Raw genomic sequence first — 7,500 nt, 5'->3', positions numbered from 1 at the left:
GGGAGGTTGTGTGCAGTGAGTGTGGGTGGTTGTGTGCAGTGAGTGTGGGAGGTTGTGTGCAGTGAGGACAGGTTTTCATTCCCACCCCAGCAACAGATAAGATGAAGTCGGCTTCTTCTACTCATTCGCCGTGCCGACCGCAGGCTCCAAGATCATTCATCCATATATTTATTCATTTACCATTGATGCTTATAGCCGATCCCGCATGGGACATGTAGTGGCAACAATAAAAACCTGTAAGAAGTGATCCCATACAAGGTTGGAAATAAAAATAAACAAATAAATAAAGCATAGAAAAAAAACAAGCAAGGCAGAAACACCATGCCAGCACACCAAACACATGCCGACCTTTCCGTCATTTGTAATTTTCAGCCATGGGATGAAAACGAGGTGTACAATGATGAGACTTCACATGCTGTTGTCACTTTATTGGTTTTTTCAGCCTTCGTGATCGTACATTTTGATGCCTCCTATCTATCTATCTATAATATATATGTATATAGATATATCAAATTGTTTCTTTTGTTTCTGTGTATGGAGAAGTTTGAAATTTTGATGGCTGTACACATTTGTTGAATTAAAGATGCCCAGAATAAAAATGACGAGGTTTACGTGCCTTAAAAACGAGTTCAGTGGCAGAATGTTAACGTCACTTAACAAACATGTCCAACCAACGCAGGTGGACAGACCACGTAAAGGAAAGCACCCATAAATACCAAACCATAATAGTTCCACAACATTTTTTTAAATTTTCGCTGTTTTTAGCGTCCTAACTTCAGGGGCCTATTTTAACGGCGATTTTCGTGCAAAGTTAAAGAGGTATTACTGTAAGTTCATGTTGTTAGCCATTGCCTGTGCTTATAGACTCTGTTTTGGAGGTTACTGTTAATTTTGATACAGCAACAAGAGGAACCGCAGCAGCGACATCTTTTTTCCCATCCGACTGCCGTCTGGAACAACTTAACCCTGAGGACAATTGCCGATAGGTTGTTAAAGTCTAACCCAGCGGACAGAAGGCTGGATCACGCGCCACTGTCATTTCTCATAAATTATGCCTGCATTGTAAAAACATATACGCGTGCTCGCGCGCGTTCACACACACACACACACACACACACACACACACACACACACACACACACACACACACACACACACACACGTGCGCGTGTGTGCACGCACGAATATTTTAGTTTAACTAGATCCCAGAATATTTACACTCCTAAAATAGAAATTGACCGAACTGTTGATATAGATACACGGTGGCAAAGCGGCTGAACGCTAGCGGATCATGAATTGTGCCCCAAACTGTCATCAAAGGCACACAGGCTTTGTGGTGGACTTTCTGGTGCTCATTTCTGTAGCAAACCCTATTATTCACTGTAAACACCCCGGGTTTCCTCTTTAAAAAAATAGATAGATAGATAGATAGATAGACAGACAGACAGACAGACAGATAGATTGATAGATAGATAGAGAGAGAGAGAGAGAGAGAGAGAGAGAGAGAGAGAGAGAGAGGGAGAGAGAGAGAGAGAGAGAGAGAGAGAGAGAGCAATCCTCTGAATCTCAACGATTCTCTTCCCAACAACATTATTTTTCGTTCGTGACATCGTCTTTTGTTTTTCGTTTCTTTCACATCGGTACCTCTCCTTACCAAACAAGATAGATTCTTAGTTAAGAAAAAAAAGAAAGAAAGAAGAAAAAAAAAAGCAAAAGAAAAAAAAAAGCAACATTTAACTCGTTAAGAGTTTCATATCTCCCGTGATAACACTCGTAACTCAATCCGGAATCCTTGACGTATTCTGTTGTTTACAACCCTTCATGAGGTCATTGTTCTCCGCTCTGTCTGGAAAAACACCCCCCCACCCCCCCACACACACCCTTTCCTTCCATACACCTAGCTTTAATACTTAACTTTTCTTACTATTCTCCCTCACCCAGCGCCACTCCTCTGCTTTGGGAACACTGGATTGGTTGGTTGGTTGGTTGGTTGGCTGGTTGGTTGGTTGGTGGGCAAGATGTCAAGGACTTTACGAAGTGAAAGCTCAAACTCTCCCTGTCGATCAGTTGTCGAATTTTCTCTTCCAACAAGCTCGATCCATAAAATTGTATTCTGACAGGCAGCTGTGAGTACAATGTTTAGTGTGGGGGTGGGAGGGGATAGGCAGCTGTGAGTACAATGTGTAGTGTGGGGGTGGGAGGGGATAGGCAGCTGTGAGTACAATGTTTAGTGTGGGGGTGGGAGGGGACAGGCAGCTGTGAGTACAATGTGTAGTGTGGGGGTGGGAGGGGACAGGCAGCTGTGAGTACAATGTGTAGTGTGGGGGTGGGAGGGGATAGGCAGCTGTGAGTACAATGTGTAGTGTGGGGGTGGGAGGGGATAGGCAGCTGTGAGTACAATGTGTAGTGTGGGGGTGGGAGGGGATAGGCAGCTGTGAGTACAATGTGTAGTGTGGGGGTGGGAGGGGACAGGCAGCTGTGAGTACAATGTGTAGTGTGGGGGTGGGAGGGGACAGGCAGCTGTGAGTACAATGTGTAGTGTGGGGGTGGGAGGGGACAGGCAGCTGTGAGTACAATGTGTAGTGTGGGGGTGGGAGGGGACAGGCAGCTGTGAGTACAATGTGTAGTGTGGGGGTGGGAGGGGATAGGCAGTTGTGAGTACAATGTGTAGTGTGGGGGTGGGAGGGGATAGGCAGCTGTGAGTACAATGTGTAGTGTGGGGGTGGGAGGGGACAGGCAGCTGTGAGTACAATGTGTAGTGTGGGGGTGGGAGGGGATAGGCAGCTGTGAGTACAATGTGTAGTGTGGGGGTGGGAGGGGATAGGCAGCTGTGAGTACAATGTGTAGTGTGGGGGTGGGAGGGGTTTTGGGAGGAACAGGGAGTTTTTCTTTCATTCATTTGCCTTCAATGTGCTTTTAAATGTTGTAATATTTTAATGTATTTACTTGTTCGTATATTTCATTCCATATTTGGCTCAGGTGTTTAAACAATCTGGGTCTGTGTAATAATTCTGATTATGTTGTCTGTGTGTCTGTCTGTCTGTCTGTCTGTATGTATGTATGTGCATGTGTCCGTCCGTGATTCAACAACTTCAATTTCTATGGAAATAGTTTGTTTGCCAATACCAACACACACACACACACACACACACACACACACACACACACACACAGCGCATCCTAACTCGAATCTGACACGAGCTAAAAGTCTTCACGAAACAGTGTCCCAACATTCCTTGAAAGCAAAACCTTTTGAACAAAAAGTGCAGTCTGGGTACGAATGAATCTGCGTGAAGGTCAGGTCAAAGGTGACGGCAGCAAGGTCAGTGAGGCTTTCAACACTGAGCGAACTGCGAATGCGGAGAACACTAATGATGATGATGATATGGTTTGATATATGGCGCATATCCTCGGACGGAGACCACGCTCTAACTCTCTCCATACGAACGGCGAAAGAGAGGACGTCAACAGCGTTTCACCCCAATTACCATCATCAAAATATTGCAAGCGGAAGGCTCTTATACTGAAGAGGTGAATGTTGACAAAGAATACCACACTTCTGACGACGGAAGCTAAAGGTTGGGTCATTCAGACACCCACTGGACATCCGAGGGGTCTGTGTAGAGGAGAAGAGAGGACTGGCCGTACAGAGTGAGCTAAGCGCTTTACAAACACGGAGTCATCTGCAAAACAGATTGCCTGCCTGGGTAGCTAGAGCCGACTGACAGCTGCTATTGGGCGCTCATCATTTGTTTCTCGTTTCTCGTGTCATTCAATCAGGTTTCAGTCAGCACACATACACACTCACACAGACACGTAACTTTTTTCTCAGTTAAAAAAAAAAAAGAAGTGTGTGTGTGTGTGTGTGTGTGTGTGTGTGTGTGGCTTTTTTGTGTATTTACCCCGCCACGTAGGCAGCAACACTCCGTCGCCGAACGCTGATATGGACCGCATGATATTTAACGTGCGTATTTGATCTACTGCATGCTTACACACACAAAGGGGTTTCAGGCACTGGCACGTCTGCACATCCGTTGACCTGGGAGATGGGAAAAATCTCCACCCTTTGTCCACCAGGCGCCGTTACTGAGATTTGAACCCGGGAGCTGAGACTGAAACTCCAGCGCTTTAACCACTCGGCTATTGCGCCCGTCACTGACCCAAACTGACTGTTGGCAAACACTGACTGAACCCACTGCATCGCGTCGGCCCGCCCTTTCTCCGCGGGCAAAGGCTACATGAGATGTTAAGCTGGGCAGTAAACGCGCCTCCTTTCCACGCCATCACCGTTCTACTGGCCCCGTGAGCCCTATAACCATGACCCTACAGGGCTGCTGTCTACGTGCTGGTCTTCTTCCTCTTCATCTCCTTCCTTCCTGGGCCGAGACTCCCGCGTTCACTCGTATACACGATTTGGCTTTTACCTCTATGACCATTTTACCCCCGCCATGTAGGCAGTCATACTCCGTTTTCGGGGAGAGGGTCTTCGTGGTATGAACCTAGATGGACAATACAGCCCCTACCCCGACCCTTTCACCCCGCGACTTTGTAATTCAGTTTATTTCCAACGAACACAGTCCCTGAAAACTGACCTATGGTCTGAAACATTGGACACCTTTTATCAAAACTGAGTCTTATTTTACAACCCACCGCTTTTTATGCAAACTTAGGTGTTTTTATTGACTCAGCAGTCTTTTTTCATTTTGTCGCCGGAAACATTAAAAGATGGAAACGTCACTTTCAGTCGGTGGCGCTGGAAGTGAGCACAATCGTACGAGGGTGTGGGATCATCGATCAGACCCTCAACACGCAGTGGCCATGTCTTCAGAGGGTGTGGGATCATCGATCAGACCCTCAACACGCAGTGGCCATGTCTTCAGAGGGTGTGGGATCATCGATCTGACCCTCAACACGCAGTGGCCATGTCTTCAGAGGGTGTGGGATCATCGATCTGACCCTCAACACGCGGTGGCCATGTCTTCAGAGGGTGTGGGATCATCGATCAGACCCTCAACACGCAGTGGCCATGTCTTCAGAGGGTGTGGGATCATCGATCAGACCCTCAACACGCAGTGGCCATGTCTTCAGAGGGTGTGGGATCACCGATCAGACCCTCAACACGCAGTGGCCATGTCTTCAGAGGGTGTGGGATCATCGATCAGACCCTCAACACGCAGTGGCCATGTCTTCAGAAGGGAAACAAAAAGTCCATACAGCCACAACGACTGGAGGCCATGTCCACATTAACAGAATCCTGCGTGCTATACTATTCTCCGTTTCTTTCTGTCTCTTTTTCTTTCTTTCCCAGACAAAGCTTTGGAACAGTTCCCTAATGGATCGCCCCGCCAGACAGGGCTAGGATTTCGTCGTTCACCTTTCATTAGGCGAATTCCGAGAAGTGGGTGTCTCAGAGCTTACATGTCTCGCTTTGGTCTTTGTGCCTCGATCGTTCCAATCCCTGTTTCTGAACCTCTCCCGCTAAGACCTCACACACACACACTTCCCTTTCCTCTCACCACCCCAGGGAGTTGATATGGTGTCCATTATCGTGTTGACTGCTAACAAACAGTCGTCCACGTGTGCGTGTGTGTGTGTGTGTGTGTGTGTGGGTGGGTGGTGTGTGTGTGGGTGGTATGTGTGTGGGGTGAGGGGGGGGGGGAGGAGGAGGATGTTGCGTGCGTGTTTGTGAGTGGTCTTTATCATTTGGATCGAACAATGGATTTCTTGCCTTTGGATTTTGTATCGCTCCCTTGCGGTTTTTATTTTAGTTATTTATTTATTATGATTTTTTTTCAATTTAATTTTTTTTTTTTTTTTACCTTCCGATCCATTTGGGAAAACCCGTCTTCCCCTTTGCAAACCCTCAACTTGCTGGGTGGTGGGGAAGGGGTGGTGGGGTGTGGGGAAGGGAGGGGGGCAAAGGAAAGAATGTGAGGGTGATAAAATGACGTGTCTTTCTGTCTGTCTGCTGTCTCTCAGCACCAGCACGTCTTGTCAATCTGTCTGTCTGTCTGCTGTCTCTCAGCACCAGCACGTCTTGTCAATCTGTCAATCTGTCTGTCTGTCTGCTGTCTCTCAGCACCAGCACGTCTTGTCAATCTGTCAATCTGTCTTTCTGTCTGTCTGCTGTCTCTCAGCACCAGCACGTCTTGTCAATCTGTCTGTCTGTCTGTCTGTCAGGAGAATTCAGTGCTAACCACTGCCCCACGCGGCACGGTGAAATGGAACCGTAACCCAGCACAGACCAGCAGATCGCAAGGGGCAGTTTCAGGGCTGGACACCGGTCAGTTCTTAGAACCAGTCCCAGAGGACCCAAACTAGTGTTAAAAGGTTGGTCAGAACAGTGTTGCTGTTCACAGTGACACAGACCTGACCGTGTGGAGGAGATTCCACAGGGAACTGTCGGCGTGTTCCTGACGGCCCTGGACAGGGCACACTGACTTCTTCTTCCTTCGTGGGCTGCAACCCCCACGTTCACTCCTATATACACGAGTGGGCTTTTACGTGTATGGCCGTTTTTACCCCGCCATGTAGGCAGCCATATTCCGAGGTGCGCATGCTGGGTATGTTCTTGTTTCCACAACCCACTGAACACTGACATGGATTACAGGATCTTTAACGTGTGTATTTGATCTTCTGCATGCGTATACACACGAACGGGGTTCAGGCACGGGCAGGTCTTCAAATACGTTGACCTGGGAGATCGGAAAAATCTCCACCCTTTACCCACCAGGCGCCGTTACCGAGATTCGAACCCGGGAACCTTTGCATTGAAAATCCAACGCTGTAAGCACTCGGCTATCGCGCCCGTCGTCCCACACCGACTCATCCCTTCATTCCGTGCTGTCCAAGCCTGGCCAGCGCGATGGGGCAACGCCTGGGTCAGGTGTCGTGTTTTGTTTGTTCATTTCAAGTGTTGTTGTAGTTGTTGACAGGCATGGTGCAACTCAACAGGGTCGATCAGTCCGCCGTCCTATGTCGCCTCTTCCAAACTGTAAACTGTGTAAGATGATTGCCGCGGTCAGCTGGCCCCACTTTCAACAAAAACACACGCCATGGAAACATGAGGGAAAACCAACACACAAACATCAAAAACACCATTTACATAAACACTTCAGACAACCGCCCTCCATCTCTCTCCACCCCCTATTTCCCTCCACGTGAAACAAGAAATCTTCCCCTAATCTACTTTCCCCACCGCATCTGGCCTCGTCAACAAGGCCCACAGACGGTAGACTGGCAGCACAGTGCTCTGTCAGCTCGTGGCTTTCCTGAAGGCCTGCACGGAGTAATCCCACTGATTGAAACCACCTCCGCTCGCCAACACTCTGATTGCCAGTTGATACCACTCCTGACTACAGTGTGGCGGTGAAGAGGAGGAACTGTGCCCAAGGCAGGCCACAAAAAGAACAAGCCCGTCTTATTCCCTGGTCTGTCTCTTTCTCCAGAAAGCTGCTGTCTGAATGCTGATGGGTCCTTAAAGAAGAGAACCGGAAGTGG

At 48.2% G+C, this 7,500-nt stretch overlaps 1 protein-coding gene across 3 annotated transcripts in view; it reads right to left on the bottom strand.

The window, feature by feature from the left end:
- LOC143293375 (DNA mismatch repair protein Mlh1-like) overlaps nt 1-7,500 on the bottom strand; it is a 182,461-nt gene that overhangs the window by 57,172 nt on the left and 117,789 nt on the right. The gene's annotated exons all lie outside the window — the stretch shown is intronic.

This window comes from Babylonia areolata, chromosome 19 (genome assembly GCF_041734735.1).
Source record: "Babylonia areolata isolate BAREFJ2019XMU chromosome 19, ASM4173473v1, whole genome shotgun sequence".
Classification (NCBI taxonomy): domain Eukaryota; kingdom Metazoa; phylum Mollusca; class Gastropoda; order Neogastropoda; family Buccinidae; genus Babylonia; species Babylonia areolata.
The sequence above is the reverse complement of the archived record's forward strand: the minus strand, read 5'-3'. Positions and strand labels throughout refer to the sequence as shown.